Source organism: Perca flavescens, chromosome 23 (assembly GCF_004354835.1).
Source record: "Perca flavescens isolate YP-PL-M2 chromosome 23, PFLA_1.0, whole genome shotgun sequence".
Taxonomy (NCBI): domain Eukaryota; kingdom Metazoa; phylum Chordata; class Actinopteri; order Perciformes; family Percidae; genus Perca; species Perca flavescens.
Genome location: NC_041353.1, coordinates 2,414,640 through 2,425,926, shown reverse-complemented (window position 1 = coordinate 2,425,926; position 11,287 = coordinate 2,414,640).

Below are 11,287 nucleotides of genomic sequence, written 5' to 3'. Positions count from 1 at the left end.
AGAATTGCCACTGTTCATCATGTCATTCTGTTATACCCACTGCTATAGTTATAATTTCGTAAAAATACATATTTTTTAAAACTAATGTGCATTTTTCCCATTTGTCCTTGTGTCTCCATCTCTTCTGGCATCTACGTGTCACTCTGCTCTCTGACTCTCAAGTGCTCGTATTGATCGGCTTATTGACGGCGCGTCCCATTCAGGCCAATGTTGTGATAATGAAACTGCCATTTGGACATTCACGTGGGTGCTTTATTTACACTGAAGCTTGACACCGATCATAAATGACCTCATCCAGACAGCCAAACATCACACCGCTCCCTCGGGTCTGCACACAAATCACGTGGCTTCTGTTCACTCCTCTACGTTGATTTACTGAACGACATTATTGAGGGAAAACGCTGTAAACGGCAGCTGTGAACTCTACAAGACAAATGTTCAGCGTCAGTTTGCATCCACTAAAAGTTCTGTTGTTGCCGATGACAGATTCAGATTATTATTCTAAGTGTCTGACAACATTATGGAAAGAATCCCTACAGAGATAGACCTTTTAGTTAAAGGGTGTGCAAAAAAAAAAAAAATCGATTCACATTGGTATCGCGATTCAAGCTCGACCAATTCAAAATCAATTCATATTTAAAAAATAAATAAAAATTATTTGTATGTCTACTGCAATCACATGGGGAAAAGTAACTACATTTTGTTCTTTTAATGAAGAATCGTTTTTGAATCAAAAATCGATTCTTGAGCCTAAAAATCGATATCGAATCGGGACATTTACTGAATCGTGCACCCCTAGAAATCTCCATCACCAAACCCACCAGACTCCACAGAACCTCCTTAGCCTCGTGAGACTGTCCTGATCTGGCGAGCTCCAGTTTTCCACTCGCAGATCAGAAAATTTGGAGCCATTCGCCAAACGACCAACCAATCAGCGTTGGTTTTTAGGCGGGTTTAGGTGGTGATAGACTGATGGTTTATCCAATCAGCTAACCAGGATTTTCAGACAGCGGTAGCCCTAATTCTGTTAGCCGCTTGCTAATGCTTTTTTTCTCTTGGATCCTTCTTTTGAAATATGGACCAGGAACCTGAAATGGAGCCTTTTATTCCTAAATTCTCGTTACACAAACGGCAAATATCCTTTACCGACATGTTGCTAACTTGCTGAGCTAACGAGCTATGCTTTGCCTTCAGCAGCAGCAGGGGTGGGCTTGTGGTTGTATTTTCATACGATTCGTTGATTTGGCTCGTCTATCACCAACTATAGACTTGGTCAATTTATTCCATATTTTTGTCAATTTATTCCATATTATACATATTAGTAGCGCTGTGGCATTTTCCTTTCTTCCTGCTTTTGTGTATCTGATTTTACTGTATATATTATTTTATATATATATATATATATATATATATATATATATATATATATATATATATATATATATATATATATTATTATTATTATTATTTTGTTATTGTTTTATTCCTTCTTGAGGTAAAGCACTTTGGATACCTGCAGCCAGGTTGCTGCTGTAAAGGGCTTTATAAATACATGTTGATTGGTTGAGTTTATTTCTTACATTTTCGGACTAAAATCTTTCATCTCTCTGTGTTTTCCCGCTTTCGTGTACTTGAACATGAGCCTCATGACATCAGTGTTTTTTCCCAGCCTTTCCTTTAGGTTCCCTCCATCCTCGTCAGCGGCACCGTTACGCTCCCTCCCCCCCTTATCTGTCACTTCGCCTCCATCTGTCCTCGCCGGCGCTCCCATGACGTGACTCTAATAATAGCTCCCTAAAGTCGGGGCCCGGCAGCCCCCCAGGGCCCATGTGTTGGTCTTGAAGGGCATGGCATGAATTGGCTGCGCTCATTTCCCTGCGTGCTATTGGGTTTATAAATAGCTGTGCAGAAAGAGGGGGGGATCTGCGATGGTATTATATAAGCATGCTGTGTGTTTATGAATGAGGAGAGGAGGTGGGGGGGGCATTGGCCGCTGCAGCTGCTGCTGTAAACACCCTCCTGCCACCGCTCACTCATCCATGTGTGAACATATTGAAATTTACATGAATAAGAGGGTTGAAACAGTTGAATGACTTCTACTGTAGCTTGCTCCAAAACAATCTCAAACACAAGGCACCAAAGGTCCCATGACATGGTGCTCTTTGGATGCTTTTAGGCCTTAGTGGTCCCCTAATACTGTATCTGAAGTCTCTTTTATATAGACCTTAGTGGTCCCCTAATACTGTATCTGAAGTCTCTTTTATATAGACAGTGGTCCCCTAATACTGTATCTGAAGTCTCTTTTATATAGTCCTTAGTGGTCCCCTAATACTGTATCTGAAGTCTCTTTTATATAGACCTTAGTGGTCCCCTAATACTGTATCTGAAGTCTCTTTTATATAGACAGTGGTCCCCTAATACTGTATCTGAAGTCTCTTTTATATAGGCCTTAGTGGTCCCCTAATACTGTATCTGAAGTCTCTTTTATATAGACCTTAGTGGTCCCCTAATACTGTATCCGAAGTCTCTTTTATATAGTCCTTAGTGGTCCCCTAATACTGTATCTGAAGTCTCTTTTATATAGACCTTAGTGGTCCCCTAATACTGTATCTGAAGTCTCTTTTATATAGGCCTTAGTGGTCCCCTAATACTGTATCTGAAGTCTCTTTTATATAGGCCTTAGTGGTCCCCTAATACTGTATCTGAAGTCTCTTTTATATAGACCTTAGTGGTCCCCTAATACTGTATCTGAAGTCTCTTTTATATAGACCTTAGTGGTCCCCTAATACTGTATCTGAAGTCTCTTTTATATAGACCTTAGTGGTCCCCTAATACTGTATCTGCAAAGCAGAGAAATGGGTACCTCCCACCAACTTGCTCCTTATGACCTCATAAAAAATCGCCATTTTTTTGTGCACCAATCAGAAGACCACGGGGCCTTTCTATCCATTTTATTTCTATGGTTGTGATGGAAAGCAGATCTGTGGGAATGTTCCACACTTCCAGCGTGTCAGTGGCTGACTAACAAGGTTGCTTTTCTAAAATAACACTCTGACGTTCGGCGAGCGAATTAAGAAACTAATCCGGGCCTATCCGAAACCAATCAGTGCTTCCCGGTAAAAACAAAACCGGAGCTCAGCTGCTGATATCCCGAGCAGCAGGTTGGACGAAGGCTCTCAAAAGTTGAAGTGGGCGTTAAACTTTCCACTTGCTCTGAGTAGGGGATTTTAGGTGCTGCCCATTCTTCCATCTTCAGTTTCAGCGCCGGGGAAGCAGCTGTAACACGACACTCGGCCCGTTATAGCTGCAGCAGCCTCTCCTTTGTGCCGCAGTGGCACTGCACATATCATCTAACACAAGATAAAACAGAGTCCGGGCCAACGCCTCGTTTCACAGAACGCCAGAGGGATGAAATAATCTCAAAGTGCATCTGTGCACCACGCGTAAATGTGTGAATATGTGTGTTCAGCTATTTGCATGTTGCAGATTTGTCAATGGCATGCATTTCCCCCCACCAAGTTTTCAAATGTTTTCATGCTTCCATGGACACGCAGAAAGTATGCGACCGGTATGTTGACGGTCTGAAGTCTGGAAGTTTGACCTTTGACCTTTTTTGGTTTCCACCCTACAAGAAGTTTTTAAAAGTCAGTGTGAAGTATTGGTTTCCGTTGTTTGCTTTTCTAACTCAAGGATTAGATATACATTCCTATAAATGAGGTTTATTGAGCATGAATTCCCAAAACAAAGTGTAAAACTGGTAATAAGTTGGTGTTGGTGGTGTTTTTAGGATAAAACCTGGGTGGGGAAAGTGAAAGAGCAAGCGCTTGTGCCTCCCTCATTATCACCACTGAGGTGCCCTTGAGCAAGGCTCTCAACCCAACTGCTCCAGTGGAGCTGCTCAGTGGCCAGCAGATCAGACTGGGGTTGTACTGGGTAGCTTCCAGGTATGAATGTGTAACTGTGTGAATGTGATCAGGGTGTTCATGCTAAAGAGAGGCTGCCTCTCAAGGAACCTGAATAAATAAAGGTTAAAAAAAATAATAATTTTAGAACACGTGTCAAACTCAAGGCCCGCGGGCAAAATCCGGCCCGTTGCAGATTTAGATCCAGCCCTTATATCAATTTGGGTCCACAATAACATTTTGGCCCGCCTAGTTGTGCGCCAAACCAAAAACACACGAAAGTGTTTTTTAAACTGCGATTACGTGACATTCAAAGCAGAATTTGGGCAGATTTGCCGACTCTGAGAATCAGAAATTCCCCCAAAAGCAGAGAGAGAGTTTTGATATTCAGGCTGAGAAAAAAAAGTATAATTGTTTTCCTTGATTTGCTAAATTCTACAATGGCTAAGGAACTCTTTTGGTGACTTTTGTAGGGCTTCATGTCAACAAAAATGTCGGCAAAGCAACAGATTTACAAAAAGGTGACAAATGTCTGAGAAAGCCACAAAAAAAGTCGCAAAAAAAAATCAACAAAAATGAGAGAAAAAAAGCTACCAAAATGTAAAAAAAAAGAAAAGAAAAGTGACATGCAGTAACAAAAACACATCAATAAACTCTCCATGTCTGGCCCTTGGTGGGATTCTCTTTTTCCAGTGTGGCCCTCTGGGAAAATGAGTTTGACTCCTCCGCATTAGAACCTCCCTGCCCGATGCAGAGCTTCTGACGATTTGTATGAAAATTATATTTTATACAGGGATGCACCAAATCCAGGATTCGGCTTCGGTTTCTGCCGAACCTTAGAACTTTTTCCCAGTGAACCGAACCCTACGCTTGCACTCGGCGCGCTACGCTGGTCACCGTAACAACGCCGCTGTTGATTACGGGAAGGTGTTTACGTAGGTGGAGCGTTCAATGCAGCAGGCTGTGAGGAAGTGGACATGGATCTGGTGAGCAGTAGGCTGTGAGGAAGTGGACATGGATCTGGTGAGCAGTAGGCTGTGAGGAAGTGGACATGGATCTGGTGAGCAGTAGGCTGTGAGGAAGTGGACATGGATCTGGTGAGCAGTAGGCTGTGAGGAAGTGGACATGGATCTGGTGAGCAGTAGGCTGTGAGGAAGTGGACATGGATCTGGTGAGCAGAAAAAGTTGTTGTTTGGCAGAACTTTCAGTCAAAAGAAGGCCATTCAAGTCTAGCTACATGTACAATCTGTTCAATGCTGATTGGTCTGGTGGTGGCGATGACCCTAAACTAAACACAACATGGCCACTGTTACAACATCTGGTCTGAAACATCTGAAAGAATACGAGTTGTGCACGAAGGAATCTCCAGACAGCAGCCTGAATGCAGCAAGTCACAGCTAAAAACTTGTGTTAACTATGGAATGTGTGTTACTAGGATGAAGTCTTAGGCAGAATCTTAACAAGTGGATTTGGTATTTGGCCGAACCACCAAACATCTGGATTCGGTGCATCCCTAATTTTAAGCAACCATGATCTGAACTTCCCCTTGTTTCTGTGTGTTTTCTCACAAAGACATTTGCTCTGCAGCTGACATCTAACTGGATTATAATCCTGCCCATTAAATCTCCAAAGGTCAAAGGTCACAATAACATATGGATCGAAAACAATCGTAAGTCTTTACCGCTCGTGCAGATTGGCTCTACATCCATGAGTAAACACAAAGCCATTCTTTTTTTCTTTTTTCCGATGCTTGGAGTCGCCTACATATGATAGGCGGCAAAACCGATTTGCCTCTGGTCGAATAGACCTTTTTCACAGCAGACATGTTAACATGTCCAAGTAGGAAAAGCACAGGTGTATTCAAAACCATTGCTGCATTCCACTTAGGAGAGGTACTGGTATTAAACCATTACTGATGGCTGCATTCCACTTAGGAGAGGTCCTGGTATTAAACCATTACTGATGGCTGCATTCCACTTAGGAGAGACCCTGGTATTAAACCATTAATGATGGCTGCATTCCACTTAGGAGAGACCCTGGTATTAAACCATTAATGATGGCTGCATTCCACTTAGGAGAGGTCCTGGTATTAAACCATTACTGATGGCTGCATTCCACTTAGGAGAGGTCCTGGTATTAAACCATTACTGATGGCTGCATTCCACTTAGGAGAGGCCCTGGTATTAACCCATTACTGATGGCTGCATTAAACTTAGGAGAGGTCCTGGTATTAAACCATTAATGATGCTCCATTCCACTTAGGAGAGGTCCTGGTATTAAACCATTACTGATGGCTGCATTCCACTTAGGAGAGACCCTGGTATTAAACCATTACTGATGGCTGCATTCCACTTAGGAGAGACCCTGGTATTAAACCATTACTGATGGCAGTATTCCACTTAGGAGAGGTCCTGGTATTAAACCATTACTGATGGCTGCATTCCACTTAGGAGAGGTCCTGGTATTAAACCATTACTGATGGCTGCATTCCACTTAGGAGAGGTCCTGGTATTAACCCATTACTGATGGCTGCATTAAACTTAGGAGAGGTCCTGGTATTAAACCATTAATGATGGCTCCATTCCACTTAGGAGAGGTCCTGGTATTAAACCATTACTGATGGCTGCATTCCACTTAGGAGAGGTCCTGGTATTAAACCATTACTGATGGCTGCATTCCACTTAGGAGAGGTCCTGGTATTAACCCATTACTGATGGCTGCATTCCACTTAGGAGAGGCCCTGGTATTGTGCATGCTGACTCACTGAAATTAACCTGACTCCACCAGATGGATTGCTTCCCATTTGCTCGGCATATCCATCTGGGAACTTTCCGTTTGAGAACTTTTGGGAAGGGGGAAAAATCCTGGTTAGCTGATTGGATAAACCATCTGTCTATCACCACCTATAGTTGGTGATAGACGGGCCAAATCAACCAATCAGATCATCGAAGCGTATGAAAATACAACCACAAGCCAGGCTACCCCTGCTGCTGCAGGCAAAGCATAGCTCGTTAGCTCAGCAAGCAAGAAACGGTAAATGAGATTTGCCGTTTGTGTGACGAGAATTTAGGAATAAAAGGCCCCATTTCAGGCTCCTGCTGCATATTCCAAAAGTAGGATCCAAGAGCAAAAAGCATTAGCGAGCGGCTAACAGAATTAGGGCTACCGCTGTCTGAAAATACTGGTTAGCTGATTGGATAAACCATCTGTCTATCACCACCTAAACCCGCCTCAAAACCAACGCTGATTGGTCGCTGCGACTCGCCAAGAAGTCAGGTTATTATCGGAAGTTTATACGTTACCACGGTAATGGTACACATAAAAATGGCTGCTACTCTCACCATTCAAAACGTTGATTTGAATGGAAATGGTCTGGATTGGGTTTTATTTCTGTGAAGGACATTCTCTTTGATTGTAACCATATGAAATATATTCTACGTGTAGTTTTTTGTAATTCGAGCGAATTTTATTTAATGACATCAGTGGGAAACTACCTACTTTTCATAAATATTGTCTTCATCTTTCTCGTCTCCATTGTCTTTTATTGGACTGTGTGTCTGTTCTGGATGTTTCTTCCATTCAGAGGAACTGGGACTGGTTCCAGTTGATCCTGCCTGCTGCTGGGTCCATCTGCTGGGCTTTCACTCCCGCTGCCTCCAACGGACTCCAATCTGCTGGAGAAACTGTACACAGCACTGCCATGTATGCAGACTTCATGACGAATCCCTGTAATGACAAATTAAGCCTAAAAAAAACGACAGTAAGAAAAGTTAAGGGATGTTAGAGCTGTCCGTGGCGTTCAAAAGTTTGACTTACTTAAAGGGTAACTACCATTTCTTTTTTTCAACCTGGACCTTATGTTCCCATGTGTTTATGTCTAAGTGACTGATGGGAACAACAATCTTTTACATTGGTCCAGTATTAAGCGAGATTGCTGCAGTCAGCAGTGGCGGAACAAGCTACAATGTAAGTTAACAGGACAATTGTCCTTGTCCAGCTTGTATTTACCTTCACAAAAGTGCTAGTTTTGCCGCTGACAGACTCAGATTATTATTCTAAGTGTCTGACAACATTATGGACAGGATTTCTAAGGAGGTCGACCTTTCTGTTAAAGCGTAAAATCCTTTTTTTAAAGATAAAAACAGCCGCAAAATTGTGTTCGCTAAAGCCACCAGACTCCATGTAAATAATCAGCAATTTTAGCATTGTTAAACACACTTCATTCAAAGTCGACAGAAACAAAATAAAACTGTAAAAAAAGACATTTTGGATCGTCTTTCCACTTTTCCAACCATCACAACTCTAGTTTTGGTTGAAATAAACACACAGTTCACAGATTTACATGTGAAAATATGTTGGCTTTATACACGCTAAAATTATTGTTTTTTTTACATGGAGTCTGGTGGGTTTAGCGCTAATGATCTCAGAGTTGTTTCTGGTTAAACAGAAAGGTCTCAAAGAGGTTTTAAAAAGGTCTATCTCTGTAGGGATCCTTTCCATAATGTTGTCAGACAATTAGAATAATAATATGAGAATGTCAGCGGCAAAAACAGCACTTTTGTGAGGGTAAATACAAGCTGCACAATTGATTGTTCGCAAAAGCCACGCCCCCTAGTTATTGTTACTACGCCCGTCAAACAATTGAGAACCAGACACATAGCCATGGCTGGGTTGAGCTCCATATCTATTGGTATAAGTGATTGGTTTTGGAGTAATGCAGCAGACATATCCTCCAGGGCACGACAGAAAGGACTGCAATATGCAGCGGAGGGATGTGTTCAATGACCTCAACCTCTTGCTGAATTATCTGTGTCGATAGCAACGTGTGCTTGACAGGCTAACAGCTATCAGGCTGCCTGAATTTCCTACGGAATAATAAAGTATCTAATGTTCTAACTTTACTACTTTCGATAATAATGCTATATAGAACCACAACTGTTAACTTAAGTCCAGTTTTACAGATTGTAACTGTTATATGTACTTAGCTACTTAAACTACTTATTGATAATTGATATAAGTTAGCTCGCTAGCTTTACCTACCTTGGAGCAGACAGATGTAGCTATGCTTATTAATCTTCGAGGCATTTACCTGTGAGTGAGGTCTCCCACACCGCTTAATCCATTGTCGGTATCTTTCCGCTTGGGTCTTGGGCTTTGGAAAGGCGAAAAAAACGACCCCTCCCTCTAAACTTTTGGGGTACCTGGTGTCAGACTTGCAAGTGCCATAGGCGCATCGTTTCACCATCTTGCTGAAATCGCAATGTTTGACGGAGGTCATTCTCCTTAGTTACAGTTGCTGAGCTAGGATTGGACGAGGACCATTCGTTTTGCGAACGGTCAATTGTCCTGTTAATTTACATACCCTATTTAGCAGAGCCACCCAAGAACGTTGTGATTGGTTTAAAGAAATACAATTAACCCAAGAGCGTTATTTTTTCCCCCTAACCCAGAATGCATCTTACAGCGGCGATATAGATAAACACCAGCCTTCTCCCATCTCGTAAAATACGGACGCTTGGTCAGGTGCCTTTGTCCTTATTGATGCTAAAAACCTCCTTATATAAGCTCATATAACGCGCTTTATCTAAACGCGCTTGGTCGGGACTATTGGTGGCCCTTTTGACGCAATTATGTTACGGTAAAGGTCGTGGGTGGGCTTACGGTTCCGGTCTCATGGGTGAAAGTCCTGTGGTTGACCCCCTGACCAACCTCCCTACGTGGTATTTCCTCCTTACATACTACTCGCTAAATCACTCCAGTACTGGAGTCTCTACACTGAAGTCTCTACACTGAAGTCTCTATACTGGCCAGTACTGAAGTCTCTACACTGGCCAGTACTGAAGTCTCTACACTGGCCAGTGCTGAAGTCTCTACACTGGCCAGTACTGAAGTCTCTACACTGAAGTCTCTACACTGGCCAGTACTGAAGTCTCTACACTGGAGTCTCTACACTGGCCAGTACTGAAGTCTCTACACTGGCCAGTACTGAAGTCTCTACACTGAAGTCTCTACACTGGCCAGTACTGAAGTCTCTACACTGGAGTCTCTACACTGGCCAGTACTGAAGTCTCTACACTGGCCAGTACTGAAGTCTCTACACTGAAGTCTCTACACTGGCCAGTACTGAAGTCTCTACACTGGCCAGTGCTGAAGTCTCTACACTGGCCAGTACTGAAGTCTCTACACTGAAGTCTCTACACTGGCCAGTACTGAAGTCTCTACACTGGAGTCTCTACACTGGCCAGTACTGAAGTCTCTACACTGAAGTCTCTACACTGGCCAGTACTGAAGTCTCTACACTGAAGTCTCTACACTGGCCAGTACTGAAGTCTCTACACTGGCCAGTACTGTAGTCTCTACACTGGAGTCTCTACACTGGCCAGTACTGAAATCTCTACACTGGCCAGTAATGAAGTATCTACACTGGCCAGTAATGAAGTCTCTACACTGGCCAGTAATGAAGTCTCTACACTGAAGTCTCTACACTGGCCAGTACTGTAGTCTCTACACTGGCTTCCTGTGCCTCAAAGAATTGATTTCAAAATACTTTTGCTGGTTTATAAATCACTAAACGGTTTATAGCCAAAATACATTTCTGATCTGCTGCTACACTATGACCCACCCAGACCTCTCAGGTGGTCTGGGACAGGTCTGCTACACTATGACCCACCCAGACCTCTCAGGTGGTCTGGGACAGGTCTGCTACACTATGACCCACCCAGACCTCTCAGGTGGTCTGGGACAGGTCTGCTACACTATGACCCACCCAGACCTCTCAGGTGGTCTGGGACAGGTCTACTTGTTGTCCCCAGACCTCTCCAGGTGGTCTGGGACAGGGGAAGTCCAGTGTTCAGTGTTCAGTTTTTATGCTCCACATATCTGGTACAAACTCCCAGAAAACTGCAGGTCCGCAGCAACTCTGTTCTTTTAAATCAAAGTTAAAGACCTTTCTTTTTGATGACACTGTATGACACTCGATATTGGTATTTTACGAGTTCGGAGTGAGAACGGGTTGTACTGACGCACAATAATAATTTGGTTTTTTTTTACAATAAATTCCAACTACAGCAGATTTCTTCCACATTTTCCATGGAATATCCTTTTCCATTTAAAGCACACTGGTGTTTACTTATTTCAGGTTTGACTGAGTTATTAAGATAACTGATGAATCCAACCACATATAGAAGCAAAGATCTTTTTCAGACTCCACGTGTGAAGTCATATCAGCCGACTTATACTCTAACCCACTCTTCTGATCTTCCTAACGGTAGAGGTGAGATAGCGTCCAGGCTCCAGAGAACTCACAGATAGTCAGAAGTCAAACTAAGCCTCAAAGCAATTCCAGTTTCCAGGTTTTATGCCAGGATAACAAAATCCTTCATTTG